General features: G+C 52.1%; 1 pseudogene; it reads left to right on the top strand.

Moving 5' to 3' along the window:
- Window positions 1–8,976: 8,976 nt before the first annotated feature.
- On the top strand, window positions 8,977–9,348 carry LOC123465644 (annotated as a pseudogene).
- The last annotated feature ends 1,866 nt before the right edge of the window (window positions 9,349–11,214 follow it).

Here is an 11,214-nt window from a genome sequence, read left to right on the forward strand (position 1 = left end):
TAAAAAGCAATTAGAAGGATCCCCATGATGCTGTGTCTGGCTCTGCCCAGGTGACAAACTTGAACCTGGGGCCCGAAGCCCGCGCCCTCCCCCGTCCTGACCCACTGCTCCGCAGGGACCACCTTCAGAGCCCCCACAGCAGAGGAGGGCTGCCCCACCCGGCTGCCTTGTCTTCCCTCCACCACTCATCCCCCACCAGCTCAGCCCCTGCACTCCCCCCAGGGGCCTTCAGCGCTCCTGTGTCCTCACCGCCCCGTGCTCGTGGGGCTCCGGCCATGCTCAGCTCCACCCCCCACTGCTGGCCCCACCCCTGCCTGTGACCTTGGGTAGATCATCTCAAGGACAACACGGGACCCACTCAGCGCTCCAGCTTGGTAAGTGAACACTCCATAAACGGGAGCCTAAGGGCCGCACACCCTTCCTTCCCACCTGGCCTTGGGCCTTGGCGATTCGAAGTCTCAGCGTAGCTCTGGGACGAGGGGACAACTCAGGCTGACCCGAGGTGACGCCTGTGGGGCGGGGAGCCCACGCCTGGTGACGACTGAGCTTCCGTGTCAGAGCTCCTCCAGCTGACACACAGATGTCCGTGAACTGGGGGCTCTCGGGGGTCCATCCTCTCACGCTCAGGGGTCCAGAGTCTGGAAGCAACGTGCGCACAGGGCCGTGCTCCCTCCTGGCCCTGGGCCAGGACCCTTCCTTGTGTTGATTTAAAAAACAGTGACAACCTGAAGGCTGAGAGTTGTGTTTTATTTGGTGGGAGTTTTTGGACTGCAAGCCCAGGAGAGTAATCTCAAAGTAATCTTGAGAAATTGCTCTTAGGAGACTGGGGGGTGGCGGGGGGAAGAGTGGGTCACACAGAAGTTTTACAACAAAGGGCACGTAGTCTGAACATCGAGAGATTATTGTTAGTTAGAGGAAACCACGTACTTCAAGTTAAGGAATTTAGCCCTTCTCTTTGAATGGGGGACACAAGGGTCTGGGCTCCCTGAAATCAGTCCCTTCATATGCACCTCCGCTCTCGGAGCCAGCATCCTGGGTTTTGTTCACATCCCGGGCGCCTTGGGCTCACCGTAAAGAGTGGGTGCCATCCCGTGGCTGTTAGAGCGCAGGTAATTTTCTCCTTCCTGAGCGCCCTGAAGGGCTGGAATCACCGATGACCGTGACATCCTTGTTTACTGACATGACGGAAATGCTCCGTTTCTCACCGGGTTCTCTCGAGGCTGCTGGTGGCTCCAGGGGCCCCGGACTTGCGGCCGCCTCGCCTGTCTCTTCCTCTGTCTTCATGTGGCCCCCTCCCTGCTGCGTGTCTGAGTCTCAAAATCTCCCTTTTTTGCCCCTTATAAAGACGCCTCTCATTGGATTTAGGGCCTACCCTAAATCCCGGGTGATCTCAGCCTGATGCTTAATTACACCTGTGAAGAGCCTTTATCCAAATCACATCACATTCAATGTTCTCGAGGGTTAGGACCTGGGCATATCTTCTGGGGCCACCACTGAGCCCACTTTACCCGCAGGTGTGGGCCCCTATAAGCAGATGTGCGCCCAGCCTCTGTTTTGAGAGTAGAAAATGCCCCTTCCTTTCTCGCCTTCCCTCTGTGTCCCAACAATGGAGGCCACCCCTCACCCCAGAAACCTGCCTGAGCCCCCAGATCTTTTCTCTCGTTCAGAGCTCCCCACGGCCATGCCGGCCGCTGCACCAGCTGCCCCATGCCTCCTCCCTGGCAGGTGTGCCCTCCTCAACCTGGATCAGAGGCCCCGCTGCACAGGATATCTAGCCTCAAGGCTCAGAAGTACAAGCGGCGTCAAAACCAGACCGGCAAAGGAGCGGGGTATAAAGACAGCGGTGCAGAGTCTGCAACGGGAAGGGGAGGCACCGGGCAGTCCGTGGCCTCCACGGGGCGCAAACCGCAGCTGGGGGCATCGGGGGAGAGACTGACCAGGGCTCATTAGCCCGCTCTGCTCCGAGAGCTTGATTGAATGAGGTTTTTGGTTTGGCTTCGCTGGTTATTGTAGTTTTTTCCATCATTTCATTGTGCAAATTCCTCGTAGAGTCAGCAGAATCTGGAGGCAAACTGAGCAGCTACTGTGAAGTGTGAAAAATTACCCTCAACGAACGCAAGCAAACTATTTGCTTATGGGATCAGCGCGTGGAAATGAGGCCTTGGGGCTGGCAGGCCGGCCGGGAGCGGTCACCTTCCCGGAGTCGAGTCGCGGCTCCCTGACTGCAGCGGCGGGCGGGATGTCCTGCTTCCCACAGGGCCAGCACCGTATCATTCACTCGCTTCGGCCAGCACCATTCTCGTGCCACCAGCAGCAGCTGCCGGGCGGGCAGGGCAAGAGGGGGCGGAAAACACACCCGTCGTGTGTATTCATTCGCCGGGCAATTGTCGATTCCCACCCCACTCACTGGGCTGCCCCCACGTGGGGCCTTAAATCCGGACAGTCTGAGAACAGAAGCAGGCCTCTGGGGGCCATGTTTGCTGTGCTGAGTGGACGCTCAGGCGCCCGCCGGACCTGCTCTGGATGACCTCAGCGCAGAGTCCCCAGTCCTCCCTGGGTCAGTGGTCCTCCCACTGGCTACGTGGCAGGATCCCCCGAGGGCTGTGACTGACATCACCACTGACTGATGTCAGGACGTGCAGGTGGAGCCTGGGTGTCCACCTCCTTCCCACACTCGTGGGGCTTCAGGAGCAGCCACAGCTGAGAACCGTCCTGCTGGGCAGAGTGCTGGTTCAGCCTTAGAGGAGGCTGGAGGGGCCTTCATCATTAGAGCACGTGCCTGGATGGGGGGAGGAAGGCCTTACACACACAGAGGCTTCCTCTGACTGGCATGGGGGCTGCGCGGACGTGCAGATGTCCCTTCAGTATGTCCGTGCTGGAAGACGGAGGGGTGAGTTGGTAGAAGGAAGGATGGACAGATGACAGATGAGTGGATGGACAGGTGAGTGAACAGAAGATGGATGAGTGGATGGGTGGGTGGATGGATGGGTGAATGGATGGATGAGTGGGTGGGTAGAAGATAGACGAATGGATGGATGGGTTGATGAATGGATGAGTGGATGGATGGGAGGATGGATGGAGAGATGATGGATGAGTGGATGGACAAGTGGATGTGTGGGTGGAGGGATGGATGGGTGGATAGATGGATAGATGATTGGATGGATGAAGAGATGATGGATGAGTGGATAGACGGGTGGATCATTGGGTGGATGGATAGATGGATGATGGATGAGTGGATGGACAAGTGGATATGTGGGTGGACTGATGGATGGATGAGTGGGAGGATGGGTGGACAGGTGGATGGTTGGGTGAATGGCTGGCTGGCTGGATGGATGATGGATGGATGGATGGATGGGTGGATAGATGGGTGAATGGATAGGCAGATGGACGGATGGATGGAAGATGGAGGATGGGAAATAAATGATTGTCACCCTTTGCTAGAGGACTGTTGAGAAGCATAAGACAGAATCCTTTACCTTACAATATATTATAAAACCTTAATTTTTAAGAATCTGTAAAATCTATGGCTTACAGAGGCAGCAGGTCTGCCGCGACACCGCGGTCGGTTTGGAGAGAGGGAAGGCCAATGACCCCCACTAAGCAGGCGTGTGCTGCTGGCCTGGGACATGGACCGACCCACAGTAGCCCCGTCCCATCTCCCTCATCCTGACCACTGTCCTCACCCTGCTCCCACTGTCCTGAGGAAGAGCCCGCACTCACAGATGCTTGACTGCTGGCTCAAGCTTGTGCAGCCAGGAGATGGAGGAGCTGGACCCGAGCTCATCCATGTCTGGATGCAGGACCAGCGTTCCGAACACAGGGGACAAGGGCCCAGGGCTTGGCGGGCGTGAGGAGGCAGAGAAAAGGTGAGACCCTTCCGGGCCCCGCGAGCACCAGGGGCAGTGGCACCTGAGCAGGGTAAGCAAGCCCCCGCCCGGTGGAAACGAGGACACATCCTGAGAAACGAGGCAGAGGCGGGCAGGCGCCCCGCCGTGCCCCAGAGTCCCGGCCCCCGCTCCTCGGGGCCTTCCGGTGGACGGAGCTGGAGCCTGTGGGGCTTCTTAAATAAATGTGGTTACATTATACATCATTTGAATACTCATTTCTTGCCTTATGCTTTTTTTTTAGTGACTTATTACTTACTGTGTATATTTATTTTAGGCTATGGAAAAGATGTTAGACCAAAAGCAAATTTGAGCAGTTTTCTTATTCAGGTTCAAAATGGGTTGCAGAGCAGCAGAGAGAACTCGCAACATGAGCAACGCGCTTGGCCCAGGAGCTGCTGGTGCAGGGCTGGGTCAGGAAGGAGTTGGTGGTTTGGCGAAGGAGGTGAGAGTCTTAGCGAGGAGTGCGGTGGCCGGCCGTCGGAAGCGGACAACGGCCGACTGAGAGCCAACGTCGAGGCTGATTCTCCTACAACTGCATGAGAAGCTGGCCACTCTGTGGTCCCCAGGCATTTGAAGCACGTTGAAAAGGCGAAAAAGCAAAGTGGGTGACTTTTGAGCCAACCGAAAACCAAAACATCATCGTTTTGCAGTATCGTCTTCTCTTACCCTACAAACACCAAAAAAAAAATTCTCAATCGGATCCTGATGTGCAACAAAATGCGGATTTTATGGCAACTGGTGGCAACCAGCTCAGCGGTTGGATGAGAAGAAGCTCCAAAGCGCTTCCCAAAGCCAAACTTGCACCAAAAAAGGTCATGGTCACTGTTTGGTGGTCTGCTGCCCATCTGATCCCCTGCAGCTCTCTGAATCTCAGGGAAACATTACATCTGAGAAGTACGCTCAGTAAACCAGTGAGATGCACTGAAAACGGCACGCCTGCAGCAGGCATTCGTCGGCAGCGGGGCGCAGTCCTTTCCCACCACAGTGCCTGACCCACGTCGCACAACCAACGCTTCAGAAGCTGAGCGAATTGGGCTGCGAAGTTTTGCCTCATCCACCACATTCACCTGACCTCCTGCCAACTGACTACCACTCCTTCAAGCATCTCAACCACTTTTTGCAGGGAAAACACTTCCACAACCAACAGGAGGCAGACGGTGCTTTCCTAGAGTTCATCAGATCTCCAGGCGCGGATTTGTACGCTACAGGAATAAGCAAACTTATTTCTTGTTGGCAAGAATGTGTTGATTATATGCTAAGTCACTTCAGTCGTGTCCGACTCTGTGCGACCCCATAGACGGCAGCCCACCAGGCTCTGCCGTCCCTGGGATTCTCCAGGCAAGAGTGCTGGCGTGGGGTGCCATTGCCTTCTCCGGTGTTGATTATAAGGGTTCCTATTTTGATTAATAAAGGTATGTTTGGGCCTAGTTACAGTGATTTAAAATTCATGGTCTGAAACCACAGGTAGGCTTGAAACAACCTGGACAGAAGAGCTGCCTGACCAAGCCCAGGCTCCACTCTGACCCCCAGTCTCCTTGTCTGCAAAGCAGAGAAGACACTGACTCTCCATGCAGCAATCCCCTTGGAAAGCGGATCCCTTCCTGGAAGGGGTCGGGACACACACTCCTTCTCCTCCCAGGACCCTGGCTCGCTCCTGGACCAGCATTAGAGAGGAAAGGAGGGTTTAGAGCAAGGAGAGTGCCTGTAGGCTATAGTTCTGCATAACGTCAGGATGCATTCGTCCAGATCCACAGGACGTCCAACACCAGGCGTGAACTGTGATGTAAGCCATGGGCTTTGGGCGATGAAGACATGTCAGTGGAGGCTCGCCAGTTGTAAGAAACATCCCGTCTGGAGGCGGATGTTAGTGGGATAGTGGGGGAGGCTGGGCATGCAGGTGGAGGCGTACGTGGGAATTGTGTGCACCTCCCACTCGATTTTGTCTTAAACCTAAAATTGCTCTAAAAAGTAAAGTCTTAATTACAAAAAAGAGGATGAAGGGGAGGAGGAGGAGGGAGACTGGCAGGGCAGGTGGGTGCACCATCCCCAGCCTCTCCCCGCCCAGGAGGCAGTGGGGAGAGTGGCCAGCACGGGCGAAGCCGCAGCGGGGACCCAGCCCAGAGAGCCAGGAGGGGACACACACTGGGCTCCTGTCCCCCCAGCCAGCCACACCAGCTGGTCCCCGAGACCACCAGCTACATTTCCAGCCTGAGCTGATCAAATAAGCTCCTGGTGTTTGTACATAAATCTCCAGGCTGAGAATGCCAACGTGGGTTCGATTCTGTGTGCTTTCTGCAGCGCTGACCATGACTCTGTAAATCTGCAAAGTGTGTGTCTTTAATCTGCGTAATTAAATGCGGACTTATCTGCAAATGAAACGCTTAAACCCAGCAAAGCTGCTGCAGTGTCCCAAGGCTGAATCTCTGGAAGCAGGTCTTGGCTGAGCATCTTCTCCACCTGCCCCTCCTCCGTGACGGCTGCTGGAGGAACAGGAGCGGGATGGGAGCCCCGAGGCCCCGCTCTGGGGGTGTGTCACCCCCAGATTTGGCAAGGGAGCTTGCTGTGGTGGGGGCGGCGGCAGGCGGCTCAGCTGGCTCCCCAGCAATGCTCCAGGCAGGCAGGTGCTTAGGGGGTGGGAGCTGAAGTGTCGCATAAGGTGATGCTTGGAGCACCGTTGCTGGGATGAAGGGTTGACGGCAGAGGATACGTAAGTGATGGCTCCTTACAATCCTCCCTCCTCCGTCCCTTCCCCAGAGCGGGGCCGGGAGCAGGCAGAGCCTGGAAGAAGTGCAAGGCGGAGCTGGCGTTGGCGGGGGACATGCTGGGTCGGGGTCCAGGTCCGTCCGCATGTCTCCCTGGACAGTGTTTGCGGATGGAGGGTACGTACGTGTGTGTGTGTCTGTGAGGGACACGCTGTTGGTGCAGGTTTTGTGTGCATCTGTGCAGGTGTGTACCTGTGTGCAGGTGTGTGTCACCGTGTACAGATGTGTGCAGGTGTGTGTGTCTGTGGATCTGTATGCAGGTGGGTGTGTGTCTGTGAGCAGCTGAGTGTGTGTTCAGGGAACTGGCCCCAGGAAGCCTGATCGCACCGGTCCAGGGGACACATTATTAGCTGCATCGTCCAGCAGTCACTCACCTGAGCGCGAGCTCCCAGGCAGACTGTCAGGCAGAGCCCACAGGCGCCAATGGTCAGTGGAGGCTGACGGTGGGCCGTCTGCGGTGTGACAGGGCTGTGTCAGTGACAAAGGTCCTCCTCCAGCGACGTCACTGGAGCATTTAAGTTGAAAAACTATGGCCCTGATACCGGCCTTAAAAGCCATATGAATAATAAAAACAGTAACTGCAGCGGAGTTCACCACAACAGAGACAGTAGTAATGCAGCCCCTGGCAAATCCAGGCAAATGGTGTTTGTGTATTGACTGTACTATTCTTGCAACCTTTCGCTAAGCGTGAAGCCTTTTCAATATCATACATTAAGTGGTGAAAGTGATTTCACAGAGAAACAAAACAGGTGAAAGCTGGACATGGTCTTCACGGCAGGGCCATGTTTGTGACCACACAGAACAGAATAGGAGACTCGGAATCCATAAACGACAAGGGACTGGCCCGGTAATTGATACAACCAGTAGAAAGACACTAGTGAGTACACAGAGGATTTAGATAATCCAATTAGAGGGCGCACAGTGGAAGACGTATGTACCATTTTACACCAAGACACGCAGACGACAGATCCCTCTGGACACACCAGAAACAGCACGTGTGCAAGCATTGGCAACGAAGCAGACCACAAAGAGCCGCCCAGATGCCCAAGAACCCGCGCTGTGCAGATCATCCTTTTGGCCAAAGAATAATAAAACCAGAAACTATTGATTTCGAAGTATCATTGAAACCTAAACAGCATGGAACTCTGTGTGTGTGTGTGAGTGTGTGTGTGAGAGAGTGTGTGAGTGTGTGTGAGTGTGTGTGTGAGTGTGTGAGTGTGTGTGTGTGAGAGAGTGTGTGAGTGTGTGTGTGAGTGTGAGTGTGTGTGTGTGTGAGTGTCTGAGTGTGTGTGAGTGTGTGAGTGTGAGTGTGTGTGTGTGAGTGTGTGTGTGAGTGTGTGTGAGTGAGTGTGTGTGAGTGAGTGTGAGTGTGTGTGTGTGTGAGAGTGTGTGAGTGTGTGAGTGTGTGTGAGTGTGTGTGTGTGTGTCAGTCACTCAGTTGTGTCCAGCTCTCTGTGACCCCACGGACTGCAGCTCGTCAGGCTCCTCTGTCCATGGAACTCTCCAGCCGAGAAGACTGACGGGCTTGCGAGCTCTTTCTCCAATGTGAATTTTAGTAGTAGTAGCTTTTAGTCACAAAGCTGTGTCTGAGTCTTGTGACCCCACAGACTGTAGCCCTCCGGGTTCCTCTGTCCACGGGATTCTCCAGGCAAGAACACTGGAGTGGGTTGCCATTTCCTTCTCCATGGAACTCAGTAAATGTGGGTAAAAACACAATCAGGTTGAAATTACAAAGAATTTCTAATGAAACTTTGCATTCCCTTCTGGGGCATGGCTAAAGCATAATTAGGAATTTGATTTTAAATATAGTTATCAAGGGGCTTCCTGGTGGCTCCGTGATGAAGAATCTGCCTGCCAATGCAGGAGACACAGGTTCAGTCCCTGATTCAGGAAGATCCCACGTGCTGTGGAGCAGCTAAGCCCGTGGACACAGCTACGGAGCCTGCGTTCTAGAGCCTGGGGGCTGAAATGACTGGAGCCCGCATGCCCTAGAGCTGTGCTCCTCAACAAGAGAAGCCCCCACAGTGAGACACCGACTCGCTGCAACTCGAGAGTGGCCCCTGCTCGTCGTAACTAGAGAAAGGACAAGGGCAGCAACAAAGACCCAGCACGGCCAAAAACAAACAAATAAAATTAAAACAAATAAATTAATATGCAGACAGGGGGAACAGAGGCTAAGTCTTCAAGTCCGGAGGTTAGGAGAAAACAAAGCAAGTGTCCCTCCCTTCCTTTGCCTTGAAGGAAAGAAGGGAATAGTAAGACAAAGCCCAGCCAGCAGCAGCGCTGAGCCCAGTAAGAGGAAAAAGCAAAGGCTGGATATCTGCAGGTACTTATAAAGCAGGAAACTTTGGTCAAGACTAAGGTGAGAAAAAGGAGAGAAGCAACAAAATTCAGAAGAAGAGGGGGTGACTACAAACATCACAGGAGCTTTTCCGTTCTCGCTTCTCGCTGCTGCTTGAAGTTCCTGCTCGCCGCACCTTGTCACCATGCCACGCAAAACTGAGGAAATCAAGAGCCTTCTGCTCACAGCCGGGTGAAAGCATGCCAGATCTGTCAAGATCAAGAAAAGTAAGGATGACGTGAAGTTTAAAGCTCGATGCAGCAGATGCCTTTACACCTTGGTCATCACAGGCAAAGAGAAGGCGGAGAAGCGGATGTGGTCCCTGCCTCCTGGTTTGGCAGAGAAGGAGCTGAAATGAACCATGCTCACTGATTGGAACTGTACTAAAATATTTTAAATTCTCAAAAAAGAAAAAACCAAGCACAAAGCAGGTAACATGCTATTTCTCCAAAAAGCTCCGTGTTAATGACTTGGAAAACATAGATAAAATATATATATTTTTGGAAAATCTGAAAATGCCAAACTTGAACCAAGGAGAAAGGAAGATTTGACTAGGAGAGGGGTCACTAAAGTCACCCCGAGGGGAGGCTCCAGGCCTGCGTGGCAGTCAGTGTTAACAGCCGCGGTGAAGGGCATCGTCACCCTTCCCGGGAAAATAAGCTGATAACCAGCTTTGGAGCTTCACTTGGTTTCCAGACTGGACAATTGCATTATGAGGTAACACAATTTTAAGCCTGTTTTATTTATAACCATAGATGCAAAAGTCATAAACAAGTTGTTACTGAAATTCATGTCCATGTTGGAAAAAACTATCCAATATGATTATGATTTTCCCTTGAATGTGAGCATGTCTCAAGACTAGAAAATCTAACCATGAGATTCCACCAATTCAATGGATTAAAAGATAAGATTTATGTGACTACAAGGAGAGATGTAGAAAAATGTTTAGGGTAAGAAAACCAAAAACCCAACACTGTTCAGATTTAAAAAAAAAAATCTATCAGAAGATTAGTAACTAAAGGGAATTCTCTTGGTTAAGACCATATAATAAAAACCTACAGTAAATACTATGCTTAAAAGAAATTGCAAATGGATTTCCGGTTAAATCAGAGTAAAGAGAAAGCTTTCTCCGTAGCATAAGCGCTGCTTGTGGCTTCAGCGAGCTTGGCCGTGGACGGATGGGCGTGGGGTACAGTGGTTCTTATAGAGAGATGATCATGTGCATAGAAATCCAAACAGAGACAGAGGTGAAAGCCTGGCACTAATCAAAGCACTTGGAAGGCTTCTCAGATGCAAGGTCAACTTAGCATCACTTAGCTGTGGACCTCAGTGGGAGCAATACCCAACTACAGTGTTGATCCTAAAAAGAAGTGTAATTTACTAAAATGACAACCCATTTTAGATAAACACAGAACACACAAGATCTTTTGAAGGTTTTTTAAAGATTTCATTAAAGTGTATAAAATACATCCAACATGGTCTCATTCAAAATTTCATGTGGCTTATTTGGAGATGAGATTCTACAAAATGGTTCAAAATCATTCCAAAATACACATGAAACCGGCACAACTCTTATAAACTCTAGTCAACTCTAATAAAAGAACTGCCAGCACAGGCAACTTGCCTCAGGGGTGTTATGACTCATGAAAAAGTCACACAAATAATTTGATGGACAAAAGCCGAGTGGCTGGACAGAGGAATGGGCAGCTGAGGCAGGAAGAGAGGACAGATCAGTCAGGTCTGGATGTGGATGGGCCCCTGGCATAAGGTAGAAGTGGGGACTGATGGCTGGTGACCACTCGAAAAGTTCTCAGCCACAGGAAATGTCCAGCAGGTGCTGAAATGAGAAAGACAGAAAATGCTGAGTAAGGCTAAGCAGCAAAGAGACCTTTCCTACAGGATGGATGAGATTGCAAATTGGGACAAAGACCTTAAAAATAAATAATATAGCCTACAAAGGCTACAGTTAGGGCCAGCCCATGACTCAGCAATTTTAGACCTAGAGATACAGTCGGCAGAAATGCATGCGCTGGGAGCAGGAAAAGATGCTGATCCTTATATTTGCCTCAGGGTCCAACATGGCTGCTGGTGCTCCACCCATCACATTAACTTTCCCAGAAGAAAGGGACTTTCCATAATCCTACCCTACACTCCTGTTACCACTTTACTGGCTGGAACCCAGTCACCTGGCCTTGACTATCTGCAAAGTAGGCTGGGAGTGTAG

Source organism: Bubalus bubalis, chromosome 4 (assembly GCF_019923935.1).
Source record: "Bubalus bubalis isolate 160015118507 breed Murrah chromosome 4, NDDB_SH_1, whole genome shotgun sequence".
Lineage (NCBI taxonomy): Eukaryota > Metazoa > Chordata > Mammalia > Artiodactyla > Bovidae > Bubalus > Bubalus bubalis.